Source organism: Leptonotus elevatus, chromosome 14 (genome assembly GCF_054856555.1).
Source record: "Leptonotus elevatus isolate MCC_2025b chromosome 14, RoL_Lele_1.0, whole genome shotgun sequence".
In the NCBI taxonomy this organism is placed as follows: Eukaryota; Metazoa; Chordata; class Actinopteri; order Syngnathiformes; family Syngnathidae; genus Leptonotus; species Leptonotus elevatus.
In genome coordinates, this window is record NC_141252.1 from 16,356,090 (window position 1) to 16,366,869 (window position 10,780).

Here is a 10,780-nt window from a genome sequence, read left to right on the forward strand (position 1 = left end):
TGGCCGCGCCCACAAAGTAGGTGGCACAAAATGTGTGAAATGTAGTCATATAAAACGCATTCATTCACTGACGAGTTCTTTCGGGGACTGAATTTTAGTGCTGACATTTTTACATAGACACCTTTTATATAGCCCAAGTGCCCATGTTAAGAGCAATCAAGTGGCCCTTTAATGTCACTGACTAGTGTAATATTGGCGCTTAAATATACTGATGGATCATAATATATCATAAATAGAAGGAGATTGGGCAGGGCTGCTCACTCACTATTTTGTAAAATGTACAATCAAGAAAAAATTGAAAATAGGTGATAAACTTGCCTGTTGAGCAGAAATGTTGCTAATTCTAGTTTCCTTCTTAATTCTCTCAGCTGCTTGATGTCCCTTTGATCTGTTACTGACAAACACGGGATATATTTTGTTGTTGGTTTTTAAACCCGTTGAGGTGGATATTCCGCCATCGTTTCAGATGTATGACACCTCGCCAGTCACGTCTCATGTCTCTGATTAGTTGTTATTCCTGAGGAGCAGCAGGTTTCTTGCAAATCAATTAGAAGCACAAGATGAGTGAGATGACTACTGTTGGGCCATATTGACAATTTTAATTTTGTCCTTGAGTCACTCTCTTTTCTGGAAAGACAGAGGAAACGCCAAGGTACTAAGACTTGAAGTTCATTTATCCGCCACTGGAGGGCAGTGTTGTGTCACGCGCAAACGTCAACCTGGCATGAAGCCCCCCCTCCTCAGTGGAGGCTTCAGTGCCAATGCAGTGATACCAATTACCAGACTTCTGATTTGTCCAGAATGTTAACAAATGGCTTAATTTCGCACTACATCGTCCCAAAACGCTTGCTGTTACTGATATTTTATTTATATAGCATAGTGCCGCCACATTACAGTTCACTTTAGGACTAGTGTTACCTACTGGATGGCCAACAAAAGAGGAACCTATAACAAAAGATAGTACATAGAGAGGATCAGCCAGCTCTGCATGTTATTTTTTTTTAATATTCTAAATGATATAGACTATAAGGAAGCCAAAACAGACAACGTGTTTGATAATCAAGTGAAGTTTGACACCTAATTTAGTCTCTTTTGAACTGCATGCAGTTGATTTTACAAAAAGACTCACATTGAACTCATGTTGTTACTGCAGCTCTCCCTACTGTATAATTGTCAAATTTGTCACATCAGTCAGCTGATTTCAGTTTCTTTCCACCTCAAGTTGCAGCACCATGTTGGTGTAGCTCATTAGACAGCGTGCCATGCCTGCATAGTTCATACAACAGACAGTACCTGCATTTCCCCATTCTATTCTGCTTCAATTGATGTAAGTGAGGGCAATGTGTTCACATCAAGCGCCGAAAGTATTTCATGTGATGTATTGATATAGTGAAGGAGCCCCCAGTCTCTCACTTCTTAACATTAAACGGCAGTGTGCGCCCCTCATCGTTCATCGTCTACAATTTAAACATTCATGACATTAACATAACAACGGAGAGATATCATGGCTTCTAATAATGTGATAAATGCTGCCCTGGTGGTTGAAATGGGCTGCAGCTGGGGCTTAGTTTGTCTTTTAACTAGCGAGGTGTGTGCTCTTTGAGTTCCCCGAGACTACTGATGGGGAAATGAAGCTTCGTGAAGCATTTGTGATATATTTTTACTCCTCTAGATGGTGCGCTTGGTTTGAAGAAGGCTAGAGCAATGGAAATGGTTAAATTTCCTTTAAACCAAGAGTGCCATTTAAAGGAGTGAAAAAATATCACAAGTGCTTCATGAAGCTTCATTTGTATCATTAAAACTGAATAGAAGTGAATTGAAAATACCGCGGTAAGCATGACCAAGGTTCACATGCCAGGTCGTGTTTTTGAGTTCCCTCACCAACATCACACCCTGTTGTTGAAAAGTGTTTTTTCTCTCTCTTTTTGTAGCGTCTGACAAAGTATTGTGAGCCTTTCTCACACTGCAGTTGTGCGACTGCCACTTTATGCGAGTGGAAGCTGTATGACACCATTCCATCCCATCTGCTGTTTGTTGCCACATTTTCGAAAAGCTGTCAAAACACTTTGAGACTTTCCAAAATGGAATGAGAAAATGGCTGACAGAGATGATGCTGTGACTCGGAATAGAAGCGCTCGCATTTTTATAATCATGGTTATTGGTTATTTGCACCCCTTAGATGATATAGCAAGCATGGCAACGTGAAAGCTGTTCTATTAACCCAGCATTTTACTAAAGGCTAAGGAGATCTATGCCAATTAAACAGGCAGCGTTAAAGTATGCCTGTGAAACTGCCTTTTTCTTCATCATTACTTGGTCTCATTGGCTTGAAAACAATATTTCCATCGTTAATTACGGTCACATGAGCAGAGGCAACGAAGCAATAAAAGGAGATGACAAACGTTTTAATCTTTGTTTTGATGTTGTCCTCTTTTCATGTCCTGAATTTTAGCTGTCTTTCCTTGTTGTGAATTATCTTAGTTGAAAGAAACACTCTATTGCGTCCTTTCTCTTTTAACCTCAGGATTTCATCAATTTACACCACGATGTAAAGATAATTAGAAACCTGGTGAAGGTGCATGGCACGATCCTATTTAAGAATAAAAATGTACCGCTAATCTTACATTAAGCAACCAGTAAAGTGTTGTCACCTGCATCTAAAATCGAGGAGCCGACTGAGTTAACAGCACGTCACATCTGGGACCGTATTTTTAGTGCGTTGTACCTTAGTGTTTGGTGTTAATAGTCTTTCCTTTTTTCCTAGCCACCCTGAGATTTCAAAAGGCACCTTCAAGTCATTTACCTTAATGAATACACTATCACTTTCATCGATAACTGAATACAATTTGATTAATGTTCTTTGTCATAAATCCTTTGTGTTGAAATTCAGACGACAATCTCTCTTGCCAATTTGTTTGTCCTCAGTTTCTCTTCTTTTCACAGTATTTCAGCAGACAATTGGATTCAAAACATTTTTAAGGCAAAGTTTTTCAAGTCAAACATTTTCTTAACAACAATATGTTCTCTGTACCTCAACAGTCTAAACACAGCATTCTGATTAATATTGCATTTGTGGAGTTTGAATTAAGCAGCAAAATCTAGTCATGGGAAAATGAAGCTTCATGAAGCATAATGAAGCACTTGCAATATTTTCTGACTGTTCTAAGGTGGTGCATTTGGTTTCAAGATAAAGTGCAATAGAAAATTATTAAATTTATTACATTTCCACTGCATCTTTAAACCAAGAGTGCCATCTAGACAGTAATAAAACAATCACAAGTGCTTCATGAAGCTTTATTTGTCTGTCTGTCTGCCTGTCTGTCTAGTTAGCTGTTTGGCTAGCTAGCTAGCACCTTTAAACCAAGATTGCCATCTAGAGGAGTAAAAAAAAAATCGCAAGTGCTTAATTTTTCTGTCTGTCTGTCTGTCTGTCTGGCTGTCTAGTTAGCTGCTTGGCTAGCTAGCTAGCACCTTTAAACCAAGATTGCCATCTAGAGGAGTAAAAAAAAAAATCACAAGTGCTTCATGAAGCTTCATTTGTCTGTCTGTCTAGTTAGCTGTTTGGCTAGCTAGCTAGCACCTTTAAACCAAGATTGCCATCTAGAGGAGTAAAAAAAAATCACAAGTGCTTCATGAAGCTTCATTTGTCTGTCTGTCTGTCTAGTTAGCTGTTTGGCTAGCTAGCTAGCACCTTTAAACTAAGATTGCCATCTGGAGGAGGAGAAAGCGGACCTGCAGAAAGAGATCGAAACCCTCCAGAAGGAGAAGGACAAGCTGGAATTCATGCTGGTGGACCCACAATCCCGTGTGCAAGCTGCCCACCCGCCTCTGCCGCACCATCAAAACCATCAGAGTCAAAGTGCTTCATGAAGCTTCATTTTTATCCACCTCAAGGGGTGGCCATTTTGACACTTGCTGTTGACTTAAACAACAGCATAGCTGTTTAGGGCTCAGGTAACAAATCATGGCTCATATGTTGTCTGAGCTTGGTCATGTGACGTTCGTATGCTGAGCCGTGATGGGTTGTTATCTAATGCTGCATTCGAGGAAGGTGGAAAGTTGGATTTATCCCACTTAGATTGACCCAGTTTTGACCTCAAAGCATTTTGAGGCAAATGTAAACAACTAAGTTGTCTGATTCTAAATTTTTTGTTGTTCTGGTAAATGCAGTGAGTATAAATCACATTGTGTCACAAAACAACTAAATTAATATAATAATAAATAAAGAGATAATTATCTGTACAATTATGTAAATCAGGGGTGTCCAAGTCCAGTCCTTGAGAGCCCCTATCCAGCCTGTTTTCAATGCTTCTCTCCACCAACACACCTGATTCAGGCTTCTGCATAGCTTGCGGACAAGCTGATCATTGGATTCAGCTGTGTTGGCGGAGGGAGACATAGAAAACAGGCTCTTCAGAACCAGACTTGGGCATCTCTGGCGTAAATGATGTATTGCCATTCACGGGTTGTGTCTAAATGGGGGTCGCGTGACGTCAGATTGAAGCCGGTCAGTGAAATTGGGGTCCTTTTCCCCGCCAAATTTGCAACTCAGATCTACCAGTTCAAAGGGTTGTTCCAGTGAACTTTTCCTGGTCGGCGGTCAGAAAAGTCAGACTTCCCACCTTCCTCGAATGCAGCATAAGCCCTTAGAGCAATTGTGATGTTTTTTTCGGTCAACAGCAACAAAATGGCTGCAACGTGAGATAGATAAAAAAAAAAAACGGGTGGATTTTGCTGCTTGATTCATATTCCACAAACAATATAATATTATTTTTCTTACTTGACTTCATCTTTCTGAGCCATATTATATAGGTATCAACTATCAAAGCACCCCCTCCAACATTTCAGTAATTCTGTTATTTTCAGTGCACTGCTTTTGGTACAAAATCAAAGAAAAGCTTTCATCGTCTGCGTTACAGCAATGATGGATGTTGTTTTGCACACATGTTGACATGTTTTGTGTTCCTGACTGTGTTTTCAGGAAAAGGGGGTAGCATATCTGTGACACTCTTCGTGAATAAGAATAACATTTTTCACCAGCAGGAATTCTTTTTTTTTAAGCCCAACTATTTGAATATAAATATATTATTCTTTATCTGCGGCACAACTGTCTACAAGCGTCAACGTGGAACACAACTTGACAGCGCTGCAAACAAACACTGATGCCACCAGAACTAAATTATGCCATTGTGCAGCCAACATCGCAGCATAAATGAATGGCTGTCAACTGGAGTCACTCTGGTTAGTAAGTGCTTGTTGTTGTGTTACATGTTTGTAAAGGTTAATTAACGCTGTTAGCGTTCAGCTCATTTTTGAATCTGCTCTGTTGATTGTAGTATTCAATTTGCTTTGATTTTGTTGACACTGCCAGCGTGCTTGCAAACAGCTTGATATCATTACTGTTTTTGATAAATGGCATTGCACAAAGCAAAGGAAGCCATGTTGATGCAATGAATTACTGTATGTGGGATTCATTTGATTTATTTTTGTTTGTGCGCAGCGTATGCCGCCAGTAAGAGTCTCTTGTGTGCAGTCGTGGTTATACTTGGAACATATTCATACTTTGTGTTTGTATCTATTTTTTCCAACTGCATATCCGAGCTGACTTCAAGTGAAAAGGCAAACTAGACTGCTGAAGTCGGCTGAGTGAACCCCTGCATGGTCAGCGACTTGTTTAAGTGTTAGTCATACATAATCGACTGTGTTTCTGCTTGGCTTCCACATGTACAATTCTTAAAGTTCTGTTGTGCTCAGTTTTTTTTTTCCAGGTTCAATACTGTGCCCCACTTTTAAGGGGCAGGGCTTGAGCCTTGTTTTTTTCCTCCCCTTTCCTTATGTTTTATTTTATTTTATTTGAAGAAACTCGGGCGCTGAATGGTGACCCGCCAGGCTTCCCATTGGTAGGCTATAAATACTGCTCTTTTGGGGACACTTTGGTCTACATTTTTAAACAAGTGCACGTTTCCGCACCTCAAAATATAATAAAAAATTAGTATTTCTTTCAGTCATAGTATTTTGACCTTTAGCTATCCAAATGAAAGACAGAACAGCAAGAACTGAATTTAATTGACACAATTGGTTTGAGAAGTTCCAACTGTTCAATTAGTTTTCTAAACTGTGGCCTTCAAATGCCTTCACCGCACAAATGATTCAATTAATCCTTCTTTTAAAATGTGCAAGCAGAGATAATGTTTTGCTGCCGGAGAGGAAGGAGAGAATGGAATTAACCTCAGCTAGCTCCCTGAGCCCTTGACACTTGTAGAGTATAATGATTTTCTATTAAAACCCTGTCTTTCACTTAATGAATTCTGTCTTTTGACGTAGGAAGGATTTTTTTTCTTTGCTTGTCTTCAGGTGAACATCCAAATGAAAGACCAGCTGACAGTGATTGCTGGGAAAGACCAATGCAAGAAAAGAGCTTTTGCAGTACAATGGCTTTGTGCGTAACAAGCATAATTACATTTAGGAAAAAAAAACAAAAAACACTTACATCAATTTTTCTTCCTATGCCGCCAATATAAAACAAACAGAATTCAGTCACGTGCCTCATCAGCTTGCGTCTAGCCACATCAAGAATTCTGAACGAGGGCAAACGTACAGTGCATGATGGCACGATATTATAAGTACAATTATAATGTGATGTCTGTTAGAGTTTGTCCAAGGAGAAGGGGGTCGCTATATCCTGGTCGGATAATGGTACTCTGCATACAAATGCTGTGAAAACACTGAACAAAGGCGGTTATCTGCACAAACCAGGAAGTACTGCATGAGTCTGTGTGGCCTCATTATTAATTTGCACCAAATTGACTTTTATAATGAATGGCTGATTCATATCTTTTCCAAGATTTTTTAAATTCCTTTTGTATTTCTTTCCTCTTCAGACCTGGTGTTCTTTTGGCCAAAAGGCATCAGGAGCTGTTTCCATGCAGCTGCACTGATGAGAAGAACAGCTCAATAAACAAGATCAGATTGCACAGGCAGACAGGGAATGAGCAGTTGCTATGGTAACTTCCCTTACATCATTGCTCCCGTGAATCAGGATCCTTCATATTAGGTGCCAGCCACTGAGAATTTCTGGTCGAGGGAGACGACAGACGTGATCCTGATGGCATCAGTGGCGCGTTTACGTCCTCCAAGAAATGGATTAATTGTCAAAAAGGTGTCAGCTGAATTCAAAAGTTGAGGAATCCGTCAGCAGTTTATAGAAAAGTATTATTTGTAATTACACGCAAACCAGAGGGACTGTGCATTTTGACTGCGACATAAATACATCCACTCGTGCGGATCGTGCCCTTGCATGCTCATCTTTAATGAAAACCTTGCATACTCTTTTTTTGGATTGGAGCCGTGTTTTAAGTCCATGCAGACAATTTCTGGAGCTATAATGAAGCTCACACCCAATTTCATTGTCACTGTTCCCGTTTTTAATCCCCCTCTCATTTGGTTTCACACTAAAAGCCTCCCTCCCCGGTGTCTGCCCTGTCACAAAACTGCCTTTTCAAGCCTGCTTATCTGTGACAAGCATTAAGCCCATCATGAGGATTCCGCGTCAATAAATGAAGCATGTACAGCTAAATGCCATGATGCTGCTTCACTGGGAGACATGAATGCCCCATGAAACAATAGCTATGAGCCGTCTGCAGTGCCAAATGGATTTTACACTAGCGTGCCCATTGCATTTGTTAAAAAAAAAAATCCACTTTTATTTGTGCATTTTCCTGAAAATGGTTATAGTCCAGGGGTCCACATGCAAGCATAGCTTGACTTCATTGGTATACTACTGCATTGGAAAAATGATGTTAATATGAAATACACTGGTACAAAATATGGATTTGAGCCAAATTAGTGATAGAAGAGATTAAAGTGACTGCATCGCATACTTCCTTCATCAATATCAGGGCAAACTTCATATCATTTGTAAGTGTTCCTCTAACTATTAGCATCAATTTGATGCTGGTAGATGCAGTGGTTATGAAAATATAGGTCAAAAGGGAACGTGTACTCTGTGGCAGTCAAAATCGATGACTTCTCCAATTCAAAAATGCTGCTGGTGTTGTTTCATCAGAGAGACTTCTTTGGTGACCACTAATGTCGTTTGACTCCATTTCACCTATCAAATGGCATTGGCAGGCAGTCACATGACCACACACGATTTTTGCAAACTTGTCAAAGTGACTCGTAAACGGACGACTGTGCAGCGCTCGCCTTTTTTTTTTTTTACATTTATACTACCAATACAAAAACAACACCTTATCCTGCATCACTTGTCTGTGTGCCCACTTCTAACTTGGGGGGTGGGGTGGGGGTAGTGAGAAAATCAAGTAAGTTGCAGATGTTTGTTGTTGTTTGGCTGTGCTTAAGCCAACATTAGCCATATTTAATCGTCTGTCAAACAAGCATCTTAGGGGGGTAAATACTGCACTGTAGTGTTTCTCTCTCTCTCTCTCTCTCTCTCTCTCTCTCTCTCTCTCTCTCTCTCTCTCTCTCTCTCTCTCTCTCTCTCTCTCTCAAGTTTAAGCTCTTAGTACTTTGTTATTTTACACATGGACCATGTATAAAATGAGAATGTTACTGCCTTGTTTTCCTAAATCCTAAACGGCTATATTAGACATTTTGACTTGATTTTTTAAATGTAATTTAATGGGGAAAAGCGTTTTACAAAATAAATGAAGACAAAGTATTATTTGCTGCATTTGCTATTGCTGATCCGAAAAACGATCCAATCTGTGGCTCAAATCCCTGATCTGATCCGAACCGTGACTTTTGTGATCCGTTGCACCAGGGGTGTGTAGACTTTATCGATCCCTATTGTGGAAACATAATAGTATTTCTTGGGGCTGAAGTTGCAATTTTATTATTATTATTATTATTATTGTTATATTTTAATAAGATTGTATTTATCATTTGTTATTTCATGAAAATGTTATTTATTATTGTTTTAATATTGATATTGTTCAGCAATATCTGAATTTGCAGAGTCAATATTTTATGTACTTTTATTTTATTTGACGTGCATATTCAGATAAAAAAAAAAATCAGAAGTTACTCACCAGTTAGGTTTCTCAGTACTGAGTTTTTTTTTTTCATTGAGTACTTTTTACGCTTACACAAGAAATTACTGTATTTGGAGGACTACTTTTTACTTTTACTCTAGTTTTTAACTATTCTTGCTTGAGTAAAATTTTGGACTATTCTACCAACCTCTGTGTACAATTACACTGCATTTGTCACATTCATACGCTAATTAATATAAGAAGAAGGTTTAGTAAGATTGCAGCAGTGGGGTTGGCACAGTGTGTGGGTCTGTGCCCCAGTAGAGCTTTATATCTATACGTCCCTGGTTAGTAGAGCAAAATGGGAAAAGATTAATCACTTTCTTTGCAGTTAAACAGTGTCACATGTTGTCTAAATTGGTAAAAATGCACTATTGCTGAATGCTGAAAGTAATATTTACATCGCAGCACCAATAAGGACCATACATTATGTTCAATATTCCCCTGTGGAGTTAATAGGAAGCATGCATCAAGCTCACTGTCAACATGTCACTTGGTTTTCCGATAAAACACGTCCTGTGCGACTGCTCGGCATTAAGAATTGAAACAAGCTCCAACCTGCCTGCCGTAGCTTCGATTGAATGGTTGTGAGGCGAAGGCCATTTCCACGCTTGCAACCAGCTGTGTAGAAGCGATGGGTCATCAGTCAATCCTCCGCCCTCCTGCAGGGCACCATCGCTTTCCTTCACTTTGTCTTCCTTAAGACGAAAACATCCACTTGAAATGCTCAAGTGGGAAAGAAAAGTTGACTCTGGTAGTGAACCGTATCAAATGAAAGTTGTTCACTGTGCATTTAGGGAGATAAAGAATAGGGTTTAAATGCTGCCATTATTCAAATGAACAATTATTCATTAATGCCCTGCAATGCTATTGCTTTTGTTCATTCAGCTACATCCTTCTTAGTTACTGATAACGAACAGCTTATGGAGGGGAGGCACTGTTGAGCACATGGACATGTGCTTGGATGAATTCATGACTCAGAAACTAATGAAACTGTCAAGTTTGACAGTGAGTGTGTGTGTTTGTTTGTTGTGTTGAGGCAGGCAGGCGCTGAAAGAACGATAGCTGTTTTAAATATAACTAAGAAGGCAGACAAGCACAAACACAGCAGCAACGCATCAGTACACAGCAACAAAATGGTCCTGACTTGACTGAGCTGAAAGAGGAAACCTAAAAAGAATTCGGCTGTGTGTGGAATCACTACCTCGCCACTATATATGTGACTTTGCCATTTTGTAGTGCTGTTTGAATATAGTCAGGATACGTTATCTCATGTATAGAAGAAGAAGAATCATCTTTTTTTTTTTGTCATGTACACAATATTTTTTTTTTACAGCTGCATTTAACCCATAACAACAAGCACACAGGAGCAGTTCGGAATGTCTTGCTCAAGGACATCACAGCCATGTGTCCGGGGATTGTCTCAATGTTTCCCACAAGGCATCCTAAAAAGTAGTGAACAACAACGGTCACCAGTAAAGTGAATTTCTGTATGCTGTGGATGGTTTGATTTTCGGCACAAGACAAATTCATGAGCTGTGGCACGAAAATGTCTTTAATATGAAATAATTAGAGCAACACATAACACTTATGGCTATAAAGTCATTTTGTAAAATACATTCATCTTAAAACAAGATTTGTCCAGCTAATGGCAAACCTGTTGACATTGATGCGGTACATTGTAGATATGTGACAGCAAATGACGTAATAAGCAGTGCGTGCGAGTA